The sequence below is a fragment of the Spea bombifrons genome, chromosome 3 (assembly GCF_027358695.1).
Source record: "Spea bombifrons isolate aSpeBom1 chromosome 3, aSpeBom1.2.pri, whole genome shotgun sequence".
In the NCBI taxonomy this organism is placed as follows: Eukaryota; Metazoa; Chordata; class Amphibia; order Anura; family Pelobatidae; genus Spea; species Spea bombifrons.
Window position 1 is genome coordinate 45,056,677 of NC_071089.1, and position 13,720 is coordinate 45,070,396.

General features: G+C 42.8%; 1 long non-coding RNA gene across 1 annotated transcript; it reads right to left on the bottom strand.

Moving 5' to 3' along the window:
* Positions 1-6,197: 6,197 nt before the first annotated feature.
* LOC128484448 (uncharacterized) lies at positions 6,198-6,562 on the bottom strand. The gene is made up of 2 exons (XR_008351152.1): positions 6,495-6,562; positions 6,198-6,400 (listed from the first exon to the last, which is right to left on the bottom strand). It is a non-coding gene; the product is annotated as an uncharacterized LOC128484448 (long non-coding RNA).
* Positions 6,563-13,720: the final 7,158 nt, after the last annotated feature.

Here is a 13,720-nt window from a genome sequence, read left to right on the forward strand (position 1 = left end):
GACTCACTGCCAGAACACGAGAAGTTTCTAAAGCAACTGGTAAAGGCCTGTTCTGCCAAACAAATTGGGGGACAAAATAATGTCTGCCTGCTCACCACCATGCATAATGATTTAATATTGTCACCCCATGTCCATGTCAAACCCAGAGTCCTACAGAACCCCTCATTCTCATCAACTACTCTTTCTTCAATACTTCAAACATTAAATAAAAAACAAAATGTTATTCTATTAGCTGGATTTAGTATTGGAAATTTTGTTTCCACACAGGTAGACACAAGTTTGGAAGTTTGGAATAAATATTACTCCAAAAAAGGCAACCTTGGTGGGACCAAGTCTATGTCATGAGGAGATAGGAACCCTGAATATGGAGCTGGAGGAAAGCCTATCTAAGAAATGAGTGGGATTTGAGAAATAATGCAGATTATTTCACACTGAAAAATAATGTTTGTTCGTATTAGATGTTATGTGTTTTTTTCTTCTTCATCTTTTTGTTTTTGCAGGTTACCCTATGGTGCAAATAATGCATGAGTTATTTGGTGGTCTCTTCACACAAAGAAAATCTGTCAATTTTAGGGTGGGGATTTTTTTTAGATGATGTCACATTCTTTAGTTTATTGTAGTTGTAGCTTATTACCATTACTTTCATGTTATTAGTATTCTTCAGTTCCAAGTGCCCATAATTCTGTAATAAACTGTATAGAGTTTCAAAAGCTTGGCATAAGGAGCTACTTAGGTCCCCATTCGTTGGGCCCACAAAACAGGATTTCTTAGAGACCTATGCAAGTGTAATCTTTCCCTAGTAAGATTAAGTCAATAATTTACGTTACAAAAGGGTGACTATAAATCTTATTCTTTTTCACTTGGAGCCCCAAAATACCTGAAGCCACACATGAGTCTAAATACTTTGAGTGGCAGTTGTGTCTAATATTTTTTGGCTTCCAATACTTATGACAGCAAACAGTTGAATTATGACATTATCAGTCCCCTCTAGTTAAAAAAAAGATCCCTATGGTTTACAAAAAATCTCAAGGGCATCACAGGTTGTATACTCCTAACACCAGCCCTGGCACCCAGATTGCACACATAGGCTTTGCTTCAGCAATAAGAGTGCACCCATAGACTTGCCCAACACTTAGATTGGACACATTGGACCTGACACAGCACCAAGATTGCACACATAGGTCTTGCCCCAGCACCCAGATTGCACACAGACACTGGCCTTGCCCTGATTGTACCCACAAGATTTATGCAACACCCAGGTTGCACAGTAGTCTCCTCTCAGAGTCTTAGGTCTCCTCTGTCCATGCTCCTATGAATCTGGAACACCCTTTATTAATTCTAAATCCTTAGGCCCAAAACACTAACATTAATGGATAGTATACACACATAAATACTTTACCCTTACAAATGCCTGCCCATAAACACACATGCCTGCCCATCTACACATACATACACACACTTTCATGCTTGTCCCTACACAAAAATATCCCGACTTACGATTGCCCTTGCATGCACATACTAGTTCGCTCTAACATACAAACACTTTTCAAACACAACCTTTATCCCCTTTCTTATAATTTATCCCCTATCACATTATCTCTACCATTTTTCCTTATTTCTCCCCTTTCTCCTCACCCCTTTTATCCCCCCCTCTCTTTTTATCTTTCTCTTTCTCTTTGATCCCCCTTTCTTATTATATCTCCCATTATTTATCCTGCTGCTTTCTATTTATTTCTCTATTTTCTCCCCATCTCTCTTTTTTTATCTCACTTATTTCTCTTTATCTGTCCTTTTTCACTGTTATTTTTCATTAACTCTGCCTTCTCACTGTATCTTCCTTTTCTCACTATCTTCCCCTTCTCTCTATCTCTCCTCTTACCTTCCTGAAGTCCTCCTTGCAGGCCTCCAATCTTGGCTCCATCATGGGGTGCCCTGACTTTCACTGCTGAAAATGCTAAAATGGGAAAAAACATGGACTTAGTGGCCAGAAAAAACACTCTTTTCCATAGATCCTATAATCACATGTTTAGTTGTGAGTCCTGTTGCTTCACTAGGATTGTCTTTATATTAAGAGGTGTGTTCAGAGTTGTAGACAGACCAGTTGGGTCATATCCTGGCGTTCAGCATCAATTGCCGGCAGCATCACGAGGGAGCAATGAAACACAAGGTCTGAAAAGCTTTGCATGTCACTGCTCTCTTTCAATGCTGAACAGCAGTGAGGTCAGGCGTGCTGCCAGTTAGAGGAAGATCTATAATCTCCCCAACTGGCCCTGCTCCTCCAGTGGTGGGGAGTCCAGTCCGCCACAGAGGAGGTACCCCAACTGATCTGCGCCTTAGGCAGGCACATACCTTGCCTTTAAGTAGCGCTAGCCCTGTATACAACTCTGAAAACATCTCTTAAAATAAAATACTAAAATAACCCTAGGCATGCAACATTAATTGACACACATATTGCATCATAGACTCCAAAATAAATATGTGATTATAGAATCTATGGAAAAGTTAATTCTTTTCTTTCCACTAAGTCCATGTTATTTCCAATTCCAGTACCTACCTCATATCAAAGATATAATAAAGTAGTTATAAGTACATATCACAGGCACTAATGATATGTGCACTGTAGTGATATGAGGCTACAATACTCGCTGTCTAAGCTTTTGACTTCACAAACTTGAGTAGCATGTTTTGTGTTTGGTACAGTATATTTTTATTTTCTGTTTTGAACCCTGGGATACAATATTTAACAGTTTACAGTACCCAGAAGAGCAAGATAATCATAAGACTTTTTATGAAAAAAATGTTTTTCTTTCTTTTAATTTTTTTAATAATTCCAACCTCCTCCATATCTTGTGCAGGTGTTTTGTTACTGCTGATATATCTTTTCATATGAAAGCATACAGCAAGGTGTAAGAAAGTTCTGAAAACTGTCTTATTACCATATGAGATATGATTTGTTTCCATTATATTTCACAGAACAGTTTAAAGGCACCTAGCATAAAGCATGATCATAATGGTGATCATCTTTCTGGCAATTTAATGCTCACACCATAATGTACCATTAGTTATACAAATAACTAATAATTTGCTAATGACAACATTATGTTAAGTCAGTTTAGTGGTAATTAAAGTGAGTAATATTTACATATGCCTAATGAATCACAAGTCAATGGCAGATTAAGAGATTGTAATGAATATTCATCTCAACACTTGCAAACAGCTTCTCACTTTATAAACTGAATTATAGTTGATTTGCCCTTTTAAAATGGATACGCTGGTCTCATCTTCATCAGGGGGAATGAACAATTGCGCTGAATTTTTTTAAGCAATGTCGTGGTCAGGACACAAAACATTTTTATGTACTTCTATGTCCGCTTCTGTACTGCTTCATATATTTCTTTTTATTACTGATCAACAGTGATGAGCTACTGCCTCCACCATAACATGCAACATAAAATACAGAAAAAGAGATTTGTTTTTGGATAAAACATAATAGAGCTTAAAGCAGTTTGGAAGAGTGAGCTATATGTCATTTTCTGTGTCAATACAACAAAGTCATTTAAATATAAATCTTTAGGATAGTAAGATATTTACAACACAAGTTAAGTAAAATAAAGCATAAACAGTGAGACTAAATTTATTGGAAATCAGAAAATTACATTATTCCTACTGCACAGTAAAAATGATTCGGATGAGTTATTGTGTACAAATGATGTTGCTGTAAATTACGAATACATGAAATATTTACTCAATTCCAGAACTGAAAATCTGCAATGTGGTTGTGGGCACAATTTGACCTTGATTTAAGGTCTGGCTATGAGCAGTTGCATTTGAAACTTACAATTCCATATTTCCATTGGATTGTTCCCATACTGTGGATCTGCACACACTTAGTTCTCCTTTAAACTACATATAGTATATCAGAATGTGCATTATCCTTTTTCCAAAATATTACATTTTGCAGTTTAGAACACTAGATTTTGTGATCCTGTATATATTTATAAAGCAATATATATCAATATCAGAAACCAACCATATGTGTAAACTATGGCCCTGGTCATACCGGCTTCCTGTTCATACCGGCTTCCTGTTCACAGGTGATTTATGATCAGTCCTCCCTATTAAATTATTTATCCATTTTATCTTGTCCCATATTGTTAACAGCTCATTTCTTAATACTTTGTAAAATGTGAAATGGAAAAGGTCGACTTTATCAGGACACCTCATGGAAAATAGAAGGAAATAAAACCAAAATATTTTTCTCAATCATAGCTTTTATTAAAAATAGTTTAAATGAATTAACATTTACTGGTAAAACTTTTTTCCAATAGGGTCGTCTTATATTCAGGCTTTTTCTTTTTTTTCCTAAATTAATATTCAGATTTTGAGGTCGTCTTATAATCAGGGTCGTCTTATAATCGAGCAAATACGGTATATTTACTTTTTCCATTTGTTTATATTTTTTTGTATTTGCCTTTTATCTTTTTTTCTTTTCTTATTTACCTATTGGAACTGTTTATTTTGTGTACTTTCTTATTTGCCGTACTTACTTGCCTCTCTGTGCGATGCAGATCTCCTCTACTCACGTGTTGTTACCCGCTTACCTCCGCATGGCGTGGTTTCTTTTCTTGAGGAAGAAGAAAAAAGGCTGTGGCAGTTTCTACTTCAGAGACCTACTGCGCAGTGCTCTCCTTTACTTCCCATGGCGTGGTGCTAGCTCTGACCACGTCGTGGCCTTCTGTTCGGATCCGCTAAACACTGCATGTTTTTTCGGTTCTTTTACGTTATTGTCATTAATTTTGTTTGCTTTTATTTTCTTTATTTGTCTTCTGCTCTACTCCGGTGGAGCGTTTTTATCGCTCAGGCCACAGGTTCGCTCCTGGTGGCCTGTCTGAACACTATTTCTTCATTATGCCCCCTTTATTTTCCAGATGTGTTTTATTTTTTTCTTTATTTCTTTTAAGCGTTTGTCCAGGATTCTTGTACAGTTATATTTTGGGATGACCCCCCCTTCTATGTAGGCCTCTCCATTTGGGCTTTATTATCAGAGGTAACCCCTCTGTCCAGGCCCGGACTGGGACAAAAAATAGGCCCGGGCATTTAAGCCTGAGCAGCCCTTATTTATTTATTTATTTATTGTTAAAGCCCACCCTTCATGTACCATCTTTGCATTTAATCATTCACACAAATCATTAACACATTCATTAATGCAGTCTCACAAATCATTCAAGCAATTCATCCTCACATGAATTCATTGTCATACGCATTCACACAATTCATCCACACATTCATTCATTCTCATACGCATTCACACTATCCCCTCTCTTCATCTTATCTGCCCCTTCTCACTATGTTCCCCCTTTTCACTATGTAACCCCCTTCCCCACTTCTCAATATGTACCGCCTCTATCTATCCCCTCTCCCCTTTTCTCACTATCTAACCCCCCTCTGCCCCTTCTCACTGCACCCCCTCCCTCACCCTACTTACCTTGTTGCCGGAGCAAGCAGCAACTGCGACCGCGCCTGTGGCAGGGCATGATTGACTTAGGGGCTGATGGAGCTGCAGCTCCAGGCCCCCACCTTAAAATAGGCCCAGTCAGGACCGGACTGACTGGTCCTATATGGCCGCATTAACGCAGAGCCCCTTAAGCCCGCCGCAACTACCCCCTCCTAACTATCTACCCTCTCCCTCTTTGAAGCTCACTTACCTTTCAGGAGTCCTGCGGTGGGGGTGCAAGGCCTCTGCCTCCCAGCTCTGCCACTGTATGGAACAGTATAGAGTGATGGGAGTTATGATGTACTTTTAGAGCATAATTAGATCATGAAAAAGACATTGGAAATGGTACAGCATAACACCCATCACTCTCACACACTTACCAATCCACACATATACCAATCCACACACACATACCAATCCACACGTATACCAATCCACACATATATACCAATCCACACGCATACCAATCCACACGCATACCAATCCACACATATATACCAATCCACACGCATACCAATCCACACGCATACCAATCCACACATATATACCAATCCACACATATATACCAATCCACACATATATACTAATCCACACACATATATACCAATCCACACACATAGATACCAATCCACACACACCAATCCACACATATAGCAATCCACTCTCACTTAATGGTTTCCTACCTTTCCTTTCTTCTTTCAGCTTCTTTTCCTCTTCTTCAGTTCTTCTGTCTTCTCTGTCTTCTTCCGGGTCAGAGGGCACGGACAGCGGTGGGCGCGGCTTCAGTGCTGTGCGCCGGGATCTTACAACAATCCCCGGCGCACAGCAGCTGTTGCCGGGCGGATCACAAGGGAGCGGTATCGGAGGTCTTTAACAGACCTCCGGCTCCCTTGAGTGATTTTAAGCCTGCTCCTCCAGCGGCGGACATTACTGTCCGTCTCTGGAGGGGTGCCGGGTGCCGCAAGTTGGCACCCTCTGATGAGCGGCACCCGGTGCGGACCGCCCCCCGCCGCCGCCCCCTGGAGTGTGGCGCCCTGTGCGGTCGCACACCCCAAAGGTCGGCCCTGCTCTAAGGGGCCGGGAAGCCCCACCAGGGCCGGCCTTAGGGGTCTGCGGCCGCACAGGGTTGAGATTAAAACATCGGGGGTTTTTTTTCAACTTTATTTAACATCCTCCATGTTAAATAAAGTTAAAAAAAACTTTATTTAACAAGGAGGATGTGAAATAAAGTTTTAAAAAACCCCGATGTTTTAATCTCAACTAGGGCTGCAACTAACGATTATTTTAATAATCGATTAGTTGGCCGATTATTTTTTCGATTAATCGATTAATCGGATAAAAAAAATGAATGTAAATTTTTCATTTATTTAAAATAATTTACTAAACAAATGATGTTAAATACAAACAGCAGAATAAAAAAACTTTGATAATAAATTTCTTGTCTTTATTTCCTACGCTGCTTTATTTTGCTACGCTGCCTCCCAGACATGCCATGCTGCCCCCCCACATATGCCACGCTGCCTACCACAGCACTCCACGCTGCCTCCCACATATACCACACCACGCTGCCTCCCACATCTGCCACTCCACGCTGCCTCCCACATATCCCACTCCACGCTGCCTCCCACATATACCACGCCACCTCCCACATATACCACTCCACGCTGCCTCCCACATATTCCACTCCACGCTGCCTCCCACATCTGCCACGCCACGCTGCCTCCCACATCTGCCACTCCACTCTACCCCCCACATGCCACTGTGCCTGATACGCCTTATACCCCCTGAAACACCACTCCATCCTCCCCAGACATGCCACCCTGCCCTCCCCACATATGCCACGCCATGCTGCCTCCCACATCTGCCACTCCACAATGCCTCCCACATATGCCACGCTGCCTCCCACATCTGCCACTCCACGCTGCCTCCCACATCTGCCACTCCACTCTACCCCCCACATGCCACTGTGCCTGATACGCCTTATACCCCCTGAAACACCACTCCATCCTCCCCAGACATGCCACCCTGCCCTCCCCACATATGCCACGCCATGCTGCCTCCCACATCTGCCACTCCACAATGCCTCCCACATATGCCACGCTGCCTCCCACATCTGCCACTCCACGCTGCCTCCCACATCTGCCACTCCACGCTGCCTCCCACATCTGCCACTGTGCCTGATACGCCTTATATCCCCACTCCATCCTCCCCAGACATGCCACCCTGCCTCCCAGACATGCCACTTCTCTACCCCCAGATATGCCACTCTACCCCCAGATATGCCTTATACACCCTGATACACCACTCCGTCCTCCCCAGACATGCCACACTGCCCTCCCCACATATGCCTTATATACTGTATATGCCTTATACCCCCAGATATGTCACTTCACTGCCCCCAGGATTTAGATTCCCCTAAATTAACCCTAAACTCCCCATTAACCATAACTGCCCCTAAATTAACCCTTAACACCCCCTTAACCACAGCATCCCCTAAATTAACCCTAAAGACCCCATCAACCACAGCATCCCCTAAATTAACCCTAAACACACCATTAATCACAACTGCCTCAAATTAACCCCAAACACCCCATTAACCACAGCTGCTCCTAAATTAACCCTAAACACCCTATTAACATAACTGCCCCTTAATTAACCCTAAACACCCAATTAACCATAACTGCCCCTAAATTAACCCTAAACACCCCACTAACCATAACTGCCCCTAAATTAACCCCCACCTCCCCTAACTTTCAGTAGCCCAAATATATATATATATATATATATATATATATTACATACATATATACACATATATATATATATATATATATATATATATATATACACACATACACATTATATATATATATATATATATATACATATACTTACAGTTAGATGAGTGTCACAGCCATGTGGTTCTGGCCTGCAGAAGGAAGGGGCGGGGCCAGTTGTCACAGTGATTACAGGGAGGGGGAGTAAGTAGGAGCTGCTGCTGTGAGACGGTGAGTCAGACTAAACGGATTATATAATGAGGGGGATTTTTCAGAGCGTTTGCTCTGAAAAAACCCTCATTTTATAATCGATAATCGATTCAACTAATCGATAATGAAATTCGTTGCCAACGAATTTTATTATCGATTATTATCGATTTTATCGATTAGTTGTTGCAGCCCTAATCTCAACCCTGTGCGGCCGCAGACCCGTAAGGCCGGCCTTGATGGGGACTTTCCAGCCCCTTAGAGTGGCGGACCCGGTCGCAGTTGCGGCGGGCTTAAGGGGCAGGTGCCCCTTATGCCCTGCGTTAATGCGGCCGTAGGTAGGGTAGGGGCCTGGAGCTGCAGCTCCATCAGCCCCTAAGTCAATGCGGCCCTGCCGTGGCCCGGCCCACCGGTGTGCCCGATGGCCAGTCCGGGCCTGCCTCTGTCCATCCATGGAAAGTCTGCCATTCAGTGTACTCTTAGAAGCCTCTGTATTGGAGATGACCTCCTTGCATTTCCCCCTAATTAGCACCTTGGCTGACCTATATAGCTACTGGCTACCCCTGTTGCTGCCAATAGTTAGATCTGAGGGTGACCCCCCTTACAGGCTTGGTGATTTTATACTAGTGGGTGACCTCTTGTGTATTCCAGAAACACATTGGAGATAAGATGGCAGATGATTCTGAGACACTAATCCCTGCAGCATTCCAAGCCTGGCTACACACCGGCCGCGCTAGCGAAGATTCAAAGGCAGGTTGCTCTTTATCCTCGGCAGATCCTGAGAATCCTCTCAAGCAGTCCTGGGGAGACATGTGATAAGAAGGTGCACTCCTTATGCACAACTTTTGGATTTAGGTTGGGTCATAAAGTATGCTTTATGGACCAGCAGACATCCTTGCACTAGCTATATGCAGGTAAAAGAGATATTTAATGCTTACAAACAACAGCCATGGCCTCCCTCACTGTGTTATTTAGGAATTGTCTGTGTAGACAGTTTAGGTGATAATGTATTTGAAAAATATGCTTTGTCTATTGAAGATAGAATATTCCTGGTAGCTGAAAAAAGATGATGTAGCTGATGAAGCAAATTATTGTGTAGCACCCTCTACCATTTTGCTCTCCACTCCCTAGACTGCCAAACAATATGGAGAAAGCACCGAGCTCTTACAGTGTTCTCTTGTGAAAAAATCTGAAGTGAAAGAATATTTTGTTAAATATTTTGTTATGCAAGGTCTGTGATTTTGACGAAGCAGAACCTTCAAGGCATTTCACTGAATCTTTGCCCCCCAAAACAGCATTATACTAAATGTGTCAGTGACATTTGGCACTCTGACTTTAAAGAAGTCGCTGAACAAGAGGGGCAAGAACAGAAAATTATGCCGCCATTATATCTATACAGAGATAATTTTAAGCAAAGTAGATAAATAACAAGGAAATTCATGATATTTGAACTGCAGAGAGCTAACACATGTTACTAAAACAAATTGCCAAACCCAATGATTTATTCACATTTTGACACTTAGGGTGGTACAACATAACTCCCAACAATATATACTGAGCCTGACGGTGGTATGGTATTTAACTCCCAACAATATAAATACGGAGACTGACAGTGGTATACCACAACTTCCATCGCCACAATAGAATAACTCTTATCATTATATAATGACCCAGATACTGAGGGTGGTACAGTGTATCTATGATTATAGCAAGACAGACACAGACAGTGGTATAGTATATCTCTCATCACTATATGGTGTGCCAGACGTTGCCAGTGATATACCATAACTCCCATCACTATATACTGAGCCAGACACTGACGTAGTACAGCATAACTCCCAATATCACATCGGTATATTAGTATCACTTTTTAATTTTACGTGCTGGGCCATTGGTGAAAGCATTCCTAGCTTTTACACCAAGTAGTTGTAGGTAAACGTGTGCAACAACCATCCATTGTGAGGACCTACATCATGAATGCAGAACAAACTATAAAAGGATGACTCTTTTATCAGAATGCACAATTAAGAATATGAACATTGATTCATCACAGATCAACACATTCAATTTTTATGGTCTAAACAATGAAAGATGCACATTAGTATTAATTAGTATTCACATAGCTTGCATATATCACAGGCCCCACACCCCAAAGGCCAGCCCTGGTGCCCAGATTGCTTCCACAGGACTATCTACCTACTATCCACTATCTGTCCTCTTCCTCGCTATCTACCCTCTCCTTTTGTAATTCACTTACCTTGCTGAAGTGCTGCGATGGAAATGTGAGGCCTCTGACTTCGATAGGGATTCCATCTGCTCCTGGGGACTTACCAGCAGAAAAGCTTTTAACCCCTTCAGGACCGGGTTTTGTTACTATGTTTGCATGCCTCGCAACATTTCAAAATTTGAAAGAGGGACACTTTTTTTTTAAATCTCACGGAACTCACCGATACAAGCAATTGCACTTTACAATGTTGCGCATGCATCGCCACTTAAAACACGCTTCGTTTTAGTCAGCACAGTCATGCATATTAAAAATAACCAACACATTGAATTGAATTCCCATGAGGCTCAGCCAGACATATTACTTCCATGATGCTGGCTGAGCGTCATGGGAAGTGCAGCAACAGTAAAGCTGCAGATGCTAGCTGTGAACTAAAATTCCCATGATTCTCATATTCTTGGAAGAGTAGTCCACAGCAGCAGAGATTTTTTTAAATAAAAAAAGTCTAATGTTAGCCTCCCTCCCAGGACCCTTACACACTGCCTTTACACACACACACGTGTCCACATATACACATAAACTGCTTTTACACACACATATACACTGCCCTTGCACACATCTGCCCATAAACACACATATACACAAACACTGCCTTTCCACACATATATATATACACATACACTGCCTTTCCACACATACATATACACATACACCCTAATGTTGAGTAGACTAGAGGGAGATTGTGATCTCCCAGCTAGTCTGCAGGCTGCAGCTGCAACTGCACCTGAGGTGAGTACGGATCTCGTCTCACCCTTCCTCTGCCCCTGCAAAGCGGGACAGGCGGGACAGGCGGGACAGCGGGACAGAGACCCAAAATTTTCTTCTCAATTGTCACGGACTGGGTCCAAGCTGATGACTGAAAGGACCCAGCGCGCCCGATGTTTGTATGCAGGACAGGGCTTGGTTGCAGGGTGACCACACTCACCCAGGTGTTGAGCACCAAGGGTTGTGCAGCCAAACACCAGCGCCCTGATATGGCAGGGATGTAGTCCAGAACAAAGTGAAGATAAATCCTGCAGGCACCCTGGAGCAGGCATGAAGCATATCACATGAATCACGTGCAGGATGCTGCAGGCTGGGAGAATGGAAGCTAGGCAAAAGGTAATATAGCAGACACATAACAAGCAAGGGAAAGGGAGACCAGGCACGAAACATAACCAGACAAGACATACATGTTACAGGGCACTACAGTGAACCAGACAAGGAATAAACATTACTAGACAAGATATACATGATACAGGGCACAACAAAGGACAGGGAAGAAGGCAAGGAACACAGGGGAAGGAGTGAGGAGCCGGAATCCTCGGACGCTTCTCCTTTAAGCAAGGATAGGACATATTAACTAGGACATGGGGAGAGGAGAGAGGAACCGGAATCCTCAGATGATACAAGGAAGAAGTGCAAAGGTACGTAAGATACAAACAAACATGAATACAGAAACTAGCCTAAGACTGATTGATAACAATTGGTGATTCCGTCACATGATATGGCCATAGTATGCTTAGCCCACCACTACGCCAAAGTACTCCAATGACGGTGGGTCCTAACGCTAATCCCTGCTGACAGTGGTACGAAACAAACCAAACATGTAAGCCAAACATGTAAGCCAAACATGTAAGCCAAACATGTAAGCCAAACATGTAAGCCAAACACATAGCACTGAGACATACCTTTAGACTGAAGACTGAGACAAACAGAACACATAGGTGGGGCAAACCTTATAAAGGAAACAGAGCTGAAGCAAAGAGCTGAAGCAAGGAATGGAAGAGCAGAACAGAGCAAAAGGAAATCCAGGAATGGATCGAAGCAAAACAGGGAAACTGAAACAAGACAGATATGCAGCTCCGCAGCCTGGGCAGAACGTGACATCAATTAGGTCACCCATACAAACCATATATTGTTTTTTTCAGCACAGGTAGGGCTTTCTTTTGAAATAATAATTATACTGTATTGGCTCGAATATAGGCCGCACTTTTTCCCCCCACTTTAAGTCTTTAAAGTGGGGGTGCGGCCTATATTCGAGGTCTAGCGCCCGACGCCCGGGACATGCAGTTCTGGGCGCCGGGCAGGCAGCAGGGTTAGGATGCAGATCCCCTGCAGCGGTGCAGGGGACCTGCATCCTACTCTCTGATCCGCTCAGACAGCCTCCCCTGCCAGCACTTTCCATGGGGGGGGGGTATTCCGGAAGTTGTATACGCGTATTGCGTAGATGTCCCCTGCCGGCCCCGCAAGACACCCGGGAGTCTGCTCTAGTAATTCGGGGGGGGGCAGAGTGGCAGCAAATCTCGGGGGGGAGGAGAGTGGCAGCATATCTCGGGGGGGGGAGGAGGAGAGTGGCAGCATATCTCGGGGGGGGAGGAGGACGGTGGCAGCATATCTCGGGGGGGGGAGTGGCAGCATATCTCGGGGGGGAGACATTGTGGCAGCATGTTTTTTTGGTGCTTTTTTAAAAAAGCACCAAACTTTTATGGTGCGGCCTATATACGGGGGCGGCCTATATCTGAGCCAATACGGTATATATAAACCATCATTAAGTATGAAAAATATCTAAAAATGTGGGGGAAATTAGGAAAAACAGGAAATATTTTCACAGTTTCACCTATAAAAACTATATATAACCAGTGCAAATGGAACAAAAAAAACTCCATGGTATTTAAGTATTTCTCCTGCTTTTGGAAATACCTCGTATTTTCATTTATTTTGGCACTTACAGGGTTAAATATGAATGATGTGTGTCGCTGTTTCTAAACAAGATATGTATGTATACTGGGAGTTGCGCCCCAATAGTGGCCAGAAAAAGAAAAACTGCTCTACAAAAGTATATATTTTCTGAAAGATGACATTCCAAAGTATTTTACTTGGGGCATTTTAACACTTTTGATTTAACCATTTCAGTGCCTGTCTATCCTAAACATTGCAGTAAAACACAGTACCTCAGTATTTTTTCCCCTGTGTACA